Source organism: Pseudophryne corroboree, chromosome 3 (assembly GCF_028390025.1).
Source record: "Pseudophryne corroboree isolate aPseCor3 chromosome 3, aPseCor3.hap2, whole genome shotgun sequence".
Taxonomy (NCBI): Eukaryota; Metazoa; Chordata; class Amphibia; order Anura; family Myobatrachidae; genus Pseudophryne; species Pseudophryne corroboree.
The window spans coordinates 519845090-519860939 of NC_086446.1; the positions used below are offsets into that span (position 1 = coordinate 519845090).

Consider the following 15850-nt stretch of genomic DNA (forward strand, 5'->3'; position numbering starts at 1 on the left):
ACTTGGGAATCAGGAGCCAGAGCAATCCACAGGTGAAAATATAAAAATGCATACCAGGCGTGTGGAGCTGAAGCAGGGACCAGCTGCTGGAAGGCTGATATCTCTGGTTCTGGGTATAGCAGAGACAAGCTGCCAGTGTCTACCGATAGGGGAGTGCCCCAGCTTTTGGATTATACCTTCATTAAAACTAACTAAATCTAAGTCAGAAAAAAAACCCTGAGATGTCTGGCTGGGAAGAGCAATTAACAGGTTCAGATGGGGACCACTGCTTTGAAGTCAGATATCTCTGGTTCTCCAGGGCCAATTTAAAAAAATCTGGTACCCCTGAAAAAAAGGTGACCCACAGCTATCAGCTAAGGGCCTTATACTCCTAGGGCTACTGCCCATTGAGCCCATACCAAAAGACTGCCCTGGAATGAACCTCACACTGCATTCATTAACAAATTTGTATTATATAGATAAACCCAATAATAGGAGTGAAACTAATTAGTACTGCAACATATTACAGAGGACTACTGCCACAGCAGGTATATTATTGCTATTGGTAGCATATAACGAAATGCAGCTATTACTATTGGTGGCCTATTGCTGGACACTACTACTGTTGGTGGCCTGTCACTGGACATTACCACTCCCAGTGACTTATTGCTGGAAACTACCACAATACTTGTGGCCTATTACTGGACACCACCAATATTACTAGACACTGCCACTACTTTTGGCATATTACTGGACACCATTACTACTACTAATGCTATAATACTGGATACTACTCCTGGTGGCCTATTACTGGACTAAGGACTTTATTCAGTTGCAGTTTTGTTAATTTAGCAAAACTGCAACTGGCTGCGATCGCATGCTGGGGGCTGTCCAGCACAGGGCAAAGCCGTCCAGCATGCTAATACCCGGCAGCTGATTTGCGGAAGCCCCCAGCCTCTGCAGCCAGGCTGCGAAGGCAGGCACAGAGCCGCCATTTTTTGGGTCACAGCGGCTGCGTGTGATGCCATGCGGCCACTCCAAAGCTGCCCACGTTTCCCGCACCCTCCTAACGCCGAGTCAACGCTTCCGTGAATGCCTTTGCATTCTCCTGACCGGGCACGTGCAGAATGGGACCTGCACATACGCACTGAGTCATATTTACCAAGCCTTGGATGGAGATAAAGTCGCTGGAGATAAAGTACCAGCCAATCAGCTCCTAACTGCCATGTCACAGGCTGTGTTTGAAAAAATAAGATTTTACTTACCGGTAAATCTATTTCTCGTAGTCCGTAGTGGATGCTGGGGACTCCGTAAGGATCATGGGGAATAGACGGGCTCCGCAGGAGACAGGGCACTTTAAGAAAGAATTTGGATACTGGTGTGTTCTGGCTCCTCCCTCTATGTGCCTCCTCCAGACCTCAGTTAGAGAAACTGTGCCCGGAAGAGCTGACAGTACAAGGAAAGGATTTTGGAATCCAGGGCAAGACTCATACCAGCCACACCAATCACACCGTATAACTTGTGATAAACTTACCCAGTTAACAGTATGAACAACAACGGAGCATCAGATCAACCCTGATGCAACAACAGCATAACCCTTATTTAAGCAATAACTATATACAAGTATTGCAGAAGAAGTCCGCACTTGAGACGGGCGCCCAGCATCCACTACGGACTACGAGAAATAAATTTACCGGTAAGTAAAATCTTATTTTCTCTAACGTCCTAGTGGATGCTGGGGACTCCGTAAGGACCATGGGGATTATACCAAAGCTCCCAAACGGGCGGGAGAGTGCGGATGACTCTGCAGCACCGAATGAGCAAACACAAGGTCCTCCTCAGCCAGGGTATCAAACTTGTAAAACTTTGCAAAAGTGTTCGAACCTGACCAAGTAGCTGCTCGGCAAAGCTGTAATGCAGAGACCCCTCGGGCAGCCGCCCAAGAAGAGCCCACCTTCCTTGTGGAGTGGGCTTTTACTGATTTAGGAAGCGGCAATCCAGCCGCAGAATGAGCCTGCTGAATCGTGTTACAGATCCAGCGAGTTCTGGCTACATAAACCTTCAAAGCCCTGACCACATCTAGTAACTCGGAATCCTCCAAGTCACGAGTAGCCACAGGCACCACAATAGGTTGGTTCATATGAAAAGATGACACCACTTTTGGCAGAAATTGTGGACGGGTCCAGGTCCCTGAGGGTTCATATGTATGGGGAAAAAAGGCAGGAGGTGACCTTTCCGCCTTCACATGAGCTAAATGAGTTATGTGAAAAGGCTTGGGAATCTCCAGATAAGAAACTGCAGATTTCCAAACGGATGCTTAAGGCGTATCCTTTCCCGCCAACGGACAGGTTACGCTGGGAATCCTCCCCTAGGGTGGATAAAGCTCTAACACGCTTATCCAAGAGGGTAGCCCTGCCGTCACAGGATACGGCCACCCTAAAAGATGCTGCGGATAGAAAGCAAGAGGGTACTCTGAAGTCCATTTATACACATTCAGGTACCTTACTAAGTGTAGCAGCATGGACGCATACCTTATCTGAGGAACTGGATATCTTAGACAAGGATACTATATTAATGACCCTGGGGCATATAAAAGACGCTGTCCTATATATGAGAGATGCTCAAAGAGACATTAGCCTACTGGGCTCTAGAATAAATGCAATGTCGATTTCTGCCAGAAGGGTCCTGTGGACTCGGCAATGGACAGGCGATGCCGACTCAAAAAGGCACATGGAGGTTTTACCTTACAAGGGTGAGGAATTGTTTGGGGAGGGTCTCTCGGACCTGGTCTCCACAGCTACTGCTGGAAAGTCAAATTTTTTGCCATATGTTCCCTCACAACCTAAGAAAGCACCGTATTACCAAATGCAGTCCTTTCGTTCACAAAAAGGCAAGAAAGTCCGAGGTGCGTCCTTTCTTGCCAGAGGCAAGGGTAGAGGAAAGAAGCTGCACAACACAGCTAGTTCCCAGGAACAGAAGTCCTCCCCGGCTTCTACTAAATCCACCGCATGACGCTGGGGCTCCACAGGCGGAGCTAGGCCCGGTGGGGGCGCGTCTCCGAAATTTCAGCCACGAGTGGGTTCACTCCCAGGTGGATCCCTGGGTAATAGAGATTGTGTCTCAGGGATACAAGCTGGAATTCGAGGAGATGCCCCCTCACCGATACCTCAAATCGGCCCTGCCAGCTTCCCCCGTAGAGAGGGAAATTGTGTTAGCTGCAATTCACAAATTGTATCTTCAGCAGGTGGTGGTCAAGGTTCCCCTCCTTCAACAAGGAAAGGGTTATTATTCGACCATGTTTGTGGTTCCGAAACCGGACGGTTCGGTCAGACCCATATTGAATTTAAAATCCCTGAACATATACCTGAAAAGGTTCATGTTCAAGATGGAATCGCTCAGAGCGGCCATCGCAAGCCTGGAAGGGAGGGATTTTATGGTGTCTCTGGACATAAAGGATGCATACCTTCATGTCCGCATTTATCCACCTCATCAGGCGTACCTCAGATTTGTGGTACAGGATTGTCTTTACCAATTCCAGACGTTGCCGTTTGGTCTCTCCACGGCACCGCAAATTTTTACCAAGGTAATGGCGGAAATGATGGTGCTCCTGCGAAAGCAAGGGGTCAAAATTATCCCATACTTGGACGATCTCCTCATAAAGGCGAGGTCCACAGAGCAGTTGCTGATCAGCGTAGCACGCTCTCGGGAAGTGTTACAACAGCATGGCTGGATTCTAAATATTCCAAAGTCGCAGTTGATTCCTACGACTCGTCTGCCCTTCCTGGGCAAGATTCTGGACACAGACCAGAAGAGGGTTTATCTCCCGATGGAGAAGGCTCAGGAGCTGATGACACTGGTCAGAGACCTATTAAAACCAAAACAGGTGTCGGTGCATCACTGCACGCGAGTCCTGGGAAAGATGGTGGCATCATACGAGGCCATTCCCTTTGGCAGGTTCCATGCGAGGACCTTTCAATGGGATCTGTTGGACAAGTGGTCCGGATCACATCTACAGATGCATCGGCTGATCACCCTATCCCCCAGGGCCAGGGTGTCTCTCCTGTGGTGGCTGCAGAGTGCTCACCTTCTCGAGGGCCGCAGATTCGGCATTCAGGACTGGGTCCTGGTGACCACGGATGCAAGCCTCCGAGGGTGGGGGGCAGTCACACAGGGAATAAATTTCCAAGGTCTGTGGTCAAGTCAGGAGACTTGCCTTCACATCAATATCCTGGAACTAAGGGCCATATACAACGCCCTAAGTCAAGCAGAGACCCTGCTTCGCGACCAATCGGTGCTGATTCAGTCAGACAACATCACCGCTGTGGCTCATGTAAACCGCCAAGGCGGCACAAGGAGCAGGGTGGCGATGGCGGAAGCCACCAAAATTCTGCGCTGGGCGGAGAATCACGTAAGAGCACTGTCAGCAGTGTTCATTCCGGGAGTGGACAACTGGGAAGCAGACTTCCTCAGCAGGCACGACCTCCACCCGGGAGAGTGGGGACTTCATCAAGAAGTCTTCGCGCAGATTGCAAGTCGGTGGGAACTGCCACAGGTGGACATGATGGCATCCCGCCTCAACAAAAAGCTACAGAGATATTGCGCCAGGTCAAGAGACCCTCAGGCGATAGCTGTAGAAGCACTAGTGACACCGTGGACAGGGACTGGGGTTTCCTCTGTGATGTGCAACACCTCCTTCATTGCTATAATCATATAACGTATAGCTTTAGCCAATTTAGGCTGTAACTTTGCATCATCATAGCCGACACTGGAGTCAGACTCCGTGTCGGTGTCTGTGTCAACAATTTGGGATAGTGGGCGCTTCTGAGACCCTGACGGCCTCGGCGACATAGGATCAGGCATGGGCTGAGACCCTGACTGTCCTAAGGTTTCAACTTTATCCAACCTTTTATTCAAGGAATTAACATTATCATTTAAAACCTTCCACATATCCATCCAATCAGGTGTCGGCGCCGTTGGCGGCAACCCCACATTCATTTGCTCCCGCTCTGCTTCCACATAGCCTTCCTCGTCAAACATGTCGACACAAGCGTACCGACACACCACACACATACAGGGGATGCTCTTTTTGAAGACAGTTCCCCCACAAGGCCCTTTGGAGAGACAGAGAGAGAGAGTATGCCAGCACACACCCCAGCGCTATATGACCCAGGAATCACACAGTAACTTAGTGTTAACCCAGTAGCTGCTGTATATAAAGCTTTTTGCGCCTAATTTATGTGCCCACCCTCTCTTTTTACCCTCTTTCTACCGTGTTTCTGCAGGGGAGAGCCTGGGAAGCTTCCTCTCAGCGGAGCTGTGGAGAGAAAATGGCGCTGGTGAGTGCTGAGGAAGAAGCCCCGCCCCCTCAGCGGCGGGCTTCTGTCCCGCGTTTGTGTGTAAAATAATGGTGGGGGCTCATGCATATACACAGTGCCCAACGGTATATATGCTACTTTTTGCAAGAGGTTCCTAATTGCTGCCCAGGGCGCCCCCCCCCCCCCCCCCCCTGCGCCCTGCGCCCTGCACCCTACAGTGACCGGAGTGTGTGGGTTTAATGTGGGAGCAATGGCGCACAGCTGCAGTGCTGTGCGCTACCTTAGGTTGAAGACTGGAGTCTTCTGCCGCCGCTTTTGAAGTCTTCTTGCTTCTGTCTCCGGCTTCTGTCTTCCAGCTCTGCGAGGGGGACGGCGGCGCGGCTCCGGGATCGGACGACAAAGGGTGAGATCCTGTGTACGATCCCTCTGGAGCTAATGGTGTCCAGTAGCCTAAGAAGCAGGACCTATCTTCAGTGAGTAGGGCTGCTTCTCTCCCCTCAGTCCCACGCTGCAGAGAGTCTGTTGCCAGCAGATCTCTCTGAAAATAAAAAAACCTAACAAAATACTTTCTTATAGCAAGCTCAGGAGAGCTCACTAAGTAGCACCCAGCTCGTCCGGGCACAGATTCAAACTGAGGTCTGGAGGAGGGACATAGAGGGAGGAGCCAGAGCACACCAGTATCCAAATTCTTTCTTAAAGTGCCCTGTCTCCTGCGGAGCCCGTCTATTCCCCATGGTCCTTACGGAGTCCCCAGCATCCACTAGGACGTTAGAGAAATGACAGTTAGGAGGTGATTGGCTGGTATTTTATCTCCGTGCACTTCATCTCCATCCAAGGCTTAGTAAAGGGAAAATGCGATCGCATCACGGATGCGATGGATGCTGAATGTCCTCTACTACTATTACTGGTGACATGTTACTGAATGCTACTGCAACTACTGACATAGCACTGGACACAGCTGGTACTACTACCACTAATAGTGGCATATAACAAGACACTACTAATACTAGTGGCATATAACCGGACACTACTACTAGTGGCAAATTACTGGACACTACACTAATGATGGCACATTACTGGGCACTACTACTGGCAGCATATAAGTGTACAGTGTTACTGGTGGCATATTAGTGGATACTACAACTACTAATGGCAGCATATTACTAGACACTACTGCTTATTAACAGACGCAACCACTATCAGTGACAAATAACTGAACACCATTACTACTACTTATGGCATATTATTGGACTCTACTACTATAATAAGATTTTACTCACCGGTAAATCTATTTCTCGTAGTCCGCAGTGGATGCTGGAACTCCGTAAGGACCATGGGGAATAGCGGCTCCGCAGGAGACTGGGCACAACTAAAGAAAGCTTTAGGACTACCTGGTGTGCACTGGCTCCTCCCACTATGACCCTCCTCCAGACCTCAGTTAGGATACTGTGCCCGGAAGAGCTGACACAATAAGGAAGGATTATGAATCCCGGGTAAGACTCATACCAGCCACACCAATCACACCGTATAACTCGTGATACTATACCCAGTTAACAGTATGAAATATAACTGAGCCTCTCAACAGATGGCTCAACAATAACCCTTTAGTTAGGCAATAACTATAAACAAGTATTGCAGACAATCCGCACTTGGGATGGGCGCCCAGCATCCACTACGGACTACGAGAAATAGATTTATCGGTGAGTAAAATCTTATTTTCTCTGACGTCCTAAGTGGATGCTGGGACTCCGTAAGGACCATGGGGATTATACCAAAGCTCCCAAACGGGCGGGAGAGTGCGGATGACTCTGCAGCACCGAATGAGCAAACTCTAGGTCCTCCTCAGCCAGGGTATCAAACTTGTAGACTCTTGCAAAAATGTTTGAACCCGACCAAGTAACAGCTCGGCAAAGTTGTAAGCCGAGACCCCTCGGGCAGCCTCCCAAGACGAGCCCACTTTCCTCGTGGAATGGGCTTTTACAGATTTAGGGTACGGCAGTCCAGCCGCAGAATGTGCAAGTTGAATCGTGTTACAGATCCAGCGAGCAATAGTCTGCTTAGAAGCAGGAGCACCCAGCTTGTTGGGTGCATACAGGATAAATAGCGAGTCAGTTTTCCTGACTCCAGCCGTCCTGGAAACATATACCTTTCAGGGCCCTGACTACGTCCAGTAACTTGGAATCCTCCAAGTCCCAAGTAGCCGCAGGCACCACAATAGGTTGGTTCACATGAAAAACTGATACCACCTTTGGAAGGAATTGGGAACGAGTCCTCAATTCCGCCTTATCCATATAAAATACAGATAAGGGCTTTTGTATGACAAAGCCGCCAATTCTGATACACGCCTGGCCGACGCCAAGGCCCACAGCATGACCACTTTCCACGTGAGGTATTGTAGCTCCACGGATTTAAGTGGCTCAACCCAATGCGACTTCAGGAAATCCAACACCACGTTGAGATCCCACGGTGCCACTTGAGGCACAAACGGGGGCTGACTATGCAGCACTCCCTTAACAAAAGTCTGAACTTCAGGCAGTGAAGCCAGTTCTATTTTGGAAGAAAATCGATAGAGCCGAAATCTGGACCTTAATGGAACCCAATTTTAGGCCCATAGTCACCTCTGACTGTAGGAAGTGCAGAAATCGACCTAGCTGAAATTCCTCCTTTGGGGCCTCCCTGGCCTCACAGCACGCAACATATTTCCGCCATATGCGGTGATAATGGTTTGCGTTCACTTCTTTCCTAGCTTTAAATAGCGTAGGGATAACTTCCTCCGGAATGCCCTTTTCAGGATCCGCGTTCAACCGCCATGCCGTCAAACGCAGCCGCGGTACGTCTTGGAACAGACAGGCCCCCTGCTGCAGCAGGTCCTGTCTGAGCGGCAGAGGCCATGGGTCCTCGGAGATCATTTCTTGGAGTTCTGGGTACCAAGCTCTTCTTGGCCAACCCGGAACAATGACTATAGTTCTTACTCCTCTCCATCTTATTATTCTCATTACCCTGGGTAAGAGAGGCAGAGAAGGGAACACATACACCGACTGGTACACCCACGGTGTTACCAGAGCGTCCACAGCTATCGCCTGAGGGTCCCTTGACCTGGCGCAATATCTTTGTAGCTTTTTGTTGAGGCGGGACGCCATCATGTCCACCTGTGGCCTTTCCTAACGGTGTACAATCATTTGGAAGACTTCTGGATGAAGTCCCCACTCTCCCGGGTGGAGGTCGTGTCTTCTGAGAAAGTCTGCTTCTCAGTTGTCCACTCCGGGAATGAACACTGCTGACAGTGCTAACACATGATTTTCCGGCCATCGGAGAATCCTTGTGGCTTCTGCCATCGCCATCCTGCTTCTTGTGCCGCCCTGTCGGTTTACATGAGCGACCGCCGTGATGTTGTCTGACTGGATCAGCACCGGCCGGTGTTGAAGCAGGGGTCTAGCCTGACTTAGGGCATTGTAAATGGCCCTTAGTTCCAGAATATTTATGTGTAGGGAAGTCTCCTGACATTTCCATAGCCTTGGAAGTTTCTTCCCTGTGTGACTGCCCCCCAGCCTCGAAGGCTGGCATCCGTGGTCACCAGGACCCAGTCATGTATGCCGAATCTGCGGCCCCCTAGAAGATGAGCACTCTGCAGCCACCACAACAGCGACACCCTGGCCCTTGGAGACAGGGTTATCCGCCGATGCATCTGAAGATGCGACCCGGACCACTTGTCCAACAGATCCCACTGGAAGATCCTTGCATGGGACCTGGCGAATGGAATTTCTTCGTAAGAAGCTACCATCTTTCCCAGGGCTCGCGTGCATTGATGCACCGACACCTGTATTTGTATTAGGAGGTCTCTGTCTAGAGACGACAACTCCTTGGACTTCTCCTCCGGCAGAAACCCTTTTTATCCTGTTCTGTGTCCAGAACCATACCCAGGAACAGTAGACGCGTCGTAGGAACCAGCTGCGACTTTGGAATATTCAGAATCCAGCCGTGCTGTTGTAGCACTTCCCGAGATAGTGCTACTCCGACGAACAACTGCTCCCTGGACCTCGCCTTTATAAGGAGATCGTCCAAGTACGGGATAATTATTTCGGCCATTACCTTGGTAAATACCTCGGTGCCGGGGACAGACCAACGGCAACGTCTGGAATTGGTAATGACAATCCTGTACCACAATTTTGAGGTACTCCTGGTAAAGAGGGTAAAGAGGGCCATGCAGGTAAGCATCCTTGATGTCCAGTGATACCATGAAATTCTCCAGGCTTGCAATAATCGCCCTGAGCGATTCCATTTTGAACTTGAACCTTCGTATATAAGTGTTCAAGGATTTCAATTTTAGAATGGGTCTCACCGAACCGTCTGGTTTCGGTACCACAACATCTTGGAATAGTAACCCCGGCCTTGTTGAAGGAGGGGTACCTTGATTTCACCTGCTGGAAGTACAGCTTGTGAATTGCCGCCAGTACTACCTTTCTCCGAGGGCAGCAGGCAAGGCTGATGTGAGGTAACGGCGAGGGGGAGTCGCCTCGAACTCCAGCCTGTATCCCTGTGATACTACTTGCAGAACCTAGGGATCCACCTGTGGGCAAGCCCACTGGTCCCTGAAGTTCCCGAGACGCGCCGCCACCGCACCTGTCTCCACCTGTGGAGCCCCAGCGTCATGCGGTGGACTCAGAGGAAACGGGGGAAGATTTTTGATCCTGGGAACTGGCTGTCTGGTGCAGCTTTTTCCTTCTTCCCTTGTCTCTGTGCAGAAAGGAAGCGCCTTTGACCCGCTTGCTTTTCTGAAGCCGAAAGGACTGTACCTGAAAATACGGTGCTTTCTTAGGCTGTGAGGAAACCTGAGGTAAAAAATTTTCTTCCCAGCTGTCGCTGTGGATACGAGGTCCCAGAGACCATCCCCAAACAATTCCTCACCCTTATAAGGCAGAATCTCCATGTGCCTTTTAAAGGCAGCATCACCTGTCCACTGCCGGGTTTCTAAGACCCTCCTGGCAGATGGACATTGCATTAATTCTGGATGCCAGCCGGCAAATATCCCTCTGTGCATCCTTCATATATAAGACGACGTCTTTAATCTGCTCTATGTTAGCAAAAAATTACCCCTGTCTAGGGTATTAATATTATCTGACAGGGTATCAGACCACGCTGCAGCAGCACAATTTATGCTGAGGCAATTGCAGGTCTCAGTATAGAACCTGAGTGTGTATATACAGACTTCAGGATAGCCTCCTGCTTTTTATCAGCAGGCTCCTTCAAGGTGGCCGTATCCTAAGACGGCAGTGCCACCTTTTTTGACAAACGTGTGAGCGCCTTATCCACCCTAGGGGATATCTCCCAACGTGACCTATCCTCTGGCGGGAAAGGGTACGTCATCAGTAACTTTTTAGAAATAACCAGTTTCTTATCGGGGGAACCCACGCTTCTTTACACACTTCATTCACTCATCTGATGGGGGAACAAAACACTGGCTGCTTTTTCTCCCCAAAAATAAAACCCCTTTTATGTGGTACTTGGGTTCATGTCAGAAATGTGTAACACATTTTTCATTGCCGAGATCATGTAACGGATGTTCCTAGTGGATTGTGTATATATCTCAACCTCGTCGACACTGGAGTCAGACTCCGTGTTGACATCTGTGTCTGCCATCTGAGGTAACGGGCGTTTTTTGAGCCCCTGATGGCCTTTGAGACGCCTGGGCAGGCGCGGGCTAAGAAGCCGGCTGTCCCACAGCTGTTACGTCATCCAGCCTTTTATGTAAGGAGTTGACATTGTCGGTTAATACCTTCCACCTATCCATCCACTCTGGTGTCGGCCCCACAGGGGGCGACATCCCATTTATCGGCCTCTGCTCCGCCTCCACGTAACCTTCCTCATCCAACATGTCGACACAGCCGTAACGACACACCGCACACACACAGGGAATGCTCTGACTGAGGACAGGACCCCACAAAGTCCTTTGGGGAGACAGAGAGAGAGTATGCCAGCACACACCAGAGCGCTATATAATGCAGGGATTAACACTATAACTGAGTGATTTTTCCCCCAATAGCTGCTTGTATACATATATTGCGCCTAAATTTAGTGCCCCCCCTCTCTTTTTAACCCTTTGAGCCTGAAAACTACAGGGGAGAGCCTGGGGAGCTGTCTACCAGCTGCACTGTGAAGAAAAAATGGCGCCAGTGTGCTGAGGGAGATAGCCCCGCCCCTTTTTCGGCTGACTTTTCTCCCGCTTTTTTATGGATTCTGGCAGGGGTAATTTATCACATATACAGCCCTGGGACTATATATTGTGATGATTTGCCAGCCAAGGTGTCTTATATTGCCCTCAGGGCGCCCCCCCCCAGCGCCCTGCACCCATCAGTGACCGGAGTGTGAGGTGTGCATGAGGAGCAATGGCGCACAGCTGCAGTGCTGTGCGCTACCTTGTTGAAGACAGAAGTCTTCTGCCGCCGATTTTCCAGAACACTTCTTGCTTCTGGCTCTGTAAGGGGGCCGGCGGCGCGGCTCCGGGAACGAACACCAAGGTCGGGTCCTGCGGTCGATCCCTCTGGAGCTAATGGTGTCCAGTAGCCTAAGAAGCCCAAACTACCACCTGTTAGGTAGGTTCGCTTCTTCTCCCCTTAGTCCCTCGCTGCAGTGAGTCTGTTGCCAGCAGATCTCACTGTAAAATAAAAAACCTAAATATACTTTCTTTCTAGGAGCTCAGGAGAGCCCCTAGTGTGCATCCAGCTCAGCCGGGCACAAGATTCTAACTGAGGTCTGGAGGAGGGTCATAGTGGGAGGAGCCAGTGCACACCAGGTAGTCCTAAAGCTTTCTTTAGTTGTGCCCAGTCTCCTGCGGAGCCGCTATTCCCCATGGTCCTTACGGAGTCCCAGCATCCACTTAGGACGTCAGAGAAATAGGGGAAATGTTACTGAACACTATGGCAACTGCTGACATTATCGGACACTCCTGTTATACTACTACTAGTGGCATATAACTGGACACAACTAATACTAAATGGCATATAAAAGGACACTACTACTAGTGGGAAATAGCTAGACATTACCACTATTGATGGCACTACTACTACTGGCAACATGTAATTGTGTAATTGGACAGTACTAGGTGGCATTTTAGGGGACACCACAACTACTACTTGTGTCATATTACTGGACACGACCGCTACCAGTGGAATATTATTGGACACTACAGCTGCTACTCGTGGAACATTACTGGAAACTACTACTGATGGTATAATACTGAACACTACTACTGGTAGCATATTACTGGACTTTACTACTATACTAGTAGTGGCATATAACTGGATACTATGACTACTGGTGGAATATTACAGACTACTGCTGCTGGTGGCATTATAGTAGATATTACTACTACTACCACTGCCAGTATAACTGTACAGTTCTACTAGGGGCAATACTATTGGATGACACTATGGATACTACAGGTAGCATATTACTGGATACAACTACTACTAATGATATAATACTGCACACTACATTGGTCAACATACTGTATATTATACTGCTCAGAAAAAGAACTGTAACAGCCAAAATGTTACTGTAAAAAAAAATGCTAGGCAACAATATTTTGACTATTAAAAAAACAAGGGCACATTCAGGGAATTGACTGTAGCTCCCTTCTGGTAATGCTGCATCTTGAAATAGCTGTCACTCCCCGTGTTCTTACCTTAAATCCAATGTCCCCCTTCTTGCAGCACAGACAAGCCAGCATGAGGAATATGAAGGTGATGAGCCCAGAGAAGGAAACAGCCACCAATGCAAGAGAGGATGGCCAGGACAGTTCACTCAGCGGCGCTCCATCTGCAAAAAGGAAGGATTAGCGCGATTGTTGCGTCCATTTCTCTAAACACTGTATTACCCATGCAATATTCTTTCTGGTCATGCCTGCATTAGGAAAACTGTACATGAATCTAACAGACATACATATGGTCTACTGTAATCTAAGACTCCTTCTACAGTAAATGTGACCACAGGGGACCATTGGTAATAAAAACATCTATTAGTAACATTATTAAATATGTAATAAAAACATTTATGATAATATATGTATTCTATATAAACACCATATACTGTCCCTATACACACCGCACTCCCATACCCCTCCATACAGTGCCCCCTATATACAGGGCACCCCCCTCCTCCTAGTACTGCTCCTGCCATATACGGCATACTCTGCACCCCCTCATCTGTATAAGGCTTGCATTGACCACAAGTGTCAGTTTACGCTGGTGTGATACAGAAGATCTACCATAGAAAACAAACAGTCATTCGGTTAACCCCATATGGTAAACATGCATTAGGTCTATAGCTAATGACCTACAACATGACCCTCTCCAGGAGGGACACAATGCTGTGCTCCTGGACTTTACTCTTAATTTATTATTGCCATCACCTGTGGTGAAACACCTTTCTTATCCATTATCCTGTACAAAACAGGTGCCTGCAATAATAAATTAAGAGAAAAGTCCAGAAGCAGAGCATTGTGTCCCTCCTGGAGAGGGTCATGTTGGGAGGTATGTAGGTCTGCAAGCTCAGGACCCCACACGATGCATGTTTTGCAGGTCTCCTCAAAGAATCACAAGTGAAATAATTAGCTCTACCTGCGGACCTTTTAAAATGTGTCTGTGAGTAATTAATACTAGAGATGAGCGGGTTCGGTTCCTCGGAATCCGAACCCGCCCGAACCTCAGTTTTTTTTACACGGGGCCGAGCGACTCGGATCTTCCCGCCTTGCTCGGTTAATCCGAGCGCGCCCGAACGTCATCATCCCGCTGTCGGATTCTCGCGAGGCTCGGATTCTATCGCGATACTCGGATTCTATATAAGGAGCCGCGCGTCGCCGCCATTTTCACACGTGCATTGAGATTGATAGGGAGAGGACGTGGCTGGCGTCCTCTCCGTTTAGAGTGACTAGAGTACTAGAGAGAGACACAAATTTTGGGGAGCATATAGGAGGAGTACTACTTGCTGCTGATAGTGTGACCAGTGACCAGTGCCACCAGTTTAATTAATCCGTTCTCTGCCTGAAAAAAAACGATACACAGTGTGACACAGTCACACATACCATATCTGTGCTCAGCCCAGTGTGCTGCATCATATACTGTATATCATTATCTGACTGCACTTAAGTACAGTGCACACTTTTGCTGCCAGAGTGCCACTGCCAGTGTGACTGACCAGTGACCACTGACTGACCACCAGTATTGTGATTGTCTGCTGACCACCAGTATATTGTGATTGTCTGCCTGAAAAAGTTAAACACTCGTCGTGTGGTGTTTTTATAAACGCATTCTGCAGACAGTGTCCAGCAGGTCCGTCATTACATAATATATACCTGTCCGGCTGCAGTACTAGTGTGATATATATATATATTTTAATTTTATCTCATTATCATCCAGTCTATATTAGCAGCAGACACAGTACGGTAGTCCACGGCTGTAGCTACCTCTGTGTCGGCAGTCGCTCGTCCATCCATAATTGTATACCACCTACCCGTGGTTTTTTTGTCTTTCTATCTTCTTGATACTAGTAGCTTACTTTAGGAGTCTGCAGTGCTGACAGACAGTGTCCAGCAGGTCCGTGATTACATAATATATACCTGTCCGGCTGCAGTACTAGTGTGATATATATATATATTTTAACTTTATCTAATTATCATCCAGTCTATATTAGCAGAAGACACAGTACGGTAGTCCACGGCTGTAGCTACCTCTGTGTCGGCAGTCGCTCGTCCATCCATAATTGTATACCACCTACCCGTGTTTTTTTTTTTTTTCTATCTTCTTGATACTAGTAGCTTACTTTAGGAGTCTGCAGTGCTGAGTCTGACAGACAGTGTCCAGCAGGTCCGTCATTACATAATATATACCTGTCCGGCTGCAGTACTAGTGTGATATATATATATATTTTAATTTTATCTCATTATCATCCAGTCTATATTAGCAGCAGACACAGTACGGTAGTCCACGGCTGTAGCTACCTCTGTGTCGGCAGTCGCTCGTCCATCCATAATTGTATACCACCTACCCATGGTTTTTTTTTTTTCTATCTTCTTGATACTAGTAGCTTACTTTAGGAGTCTGCAGTGCTGAGTCTGACAGACAGTGTCCAGCAGGTCCGTCATTACATAATATATATACCTGTCCGGCTGCAGTACTAGTGTGATATATATATATATTTTAATTTTATCTCATTATCATCCAGTCTATATTAGCAGCAGACACAGTATGGTAGTCCACGGCTGTAGCTACCTCTGTGTCGGCAGTCGCTCGTCCATCCATAATTGTATACCACCTACCCGTGTTTTTTTTTTTTCTATCTTCTTGATACTAGTAGCTTACTTTAGGAGTCTGCAGTGCTGAGTCTGACAGACAGTGTCCAGCAGGTCCGTCATTACATAATATATATACCTGTCCGGCTGCAGTACTAGTGTGATATATATATATATTTTAATTTTATCTCATTATCATCCAGTCTATATTAGCAGCAGACACAGTACGGTAGTCCACGGCTGTAGCTACCTCTGTGTCGGCAGTCGCTCG

General features: G+C 48.4%; 1 protein-coding gene across 1 annotated transcript in view; it reads right to left on the reverse strand.

Moving 5' to 3' along the window:
* The window catches only part of AATK (apoptosis associated tyrosine kinase), a 299299-nt gene that overhangs the window by 144425 nt on the left and 139024 nt on the right, over positions 1-15850 (reverse strand). The window contains 1 exon segment of the mRNA XM_063961095.1: positions 12976-13109. The gene's annotated coding sequence lies outside the window, so the exon portion shown is untranslated.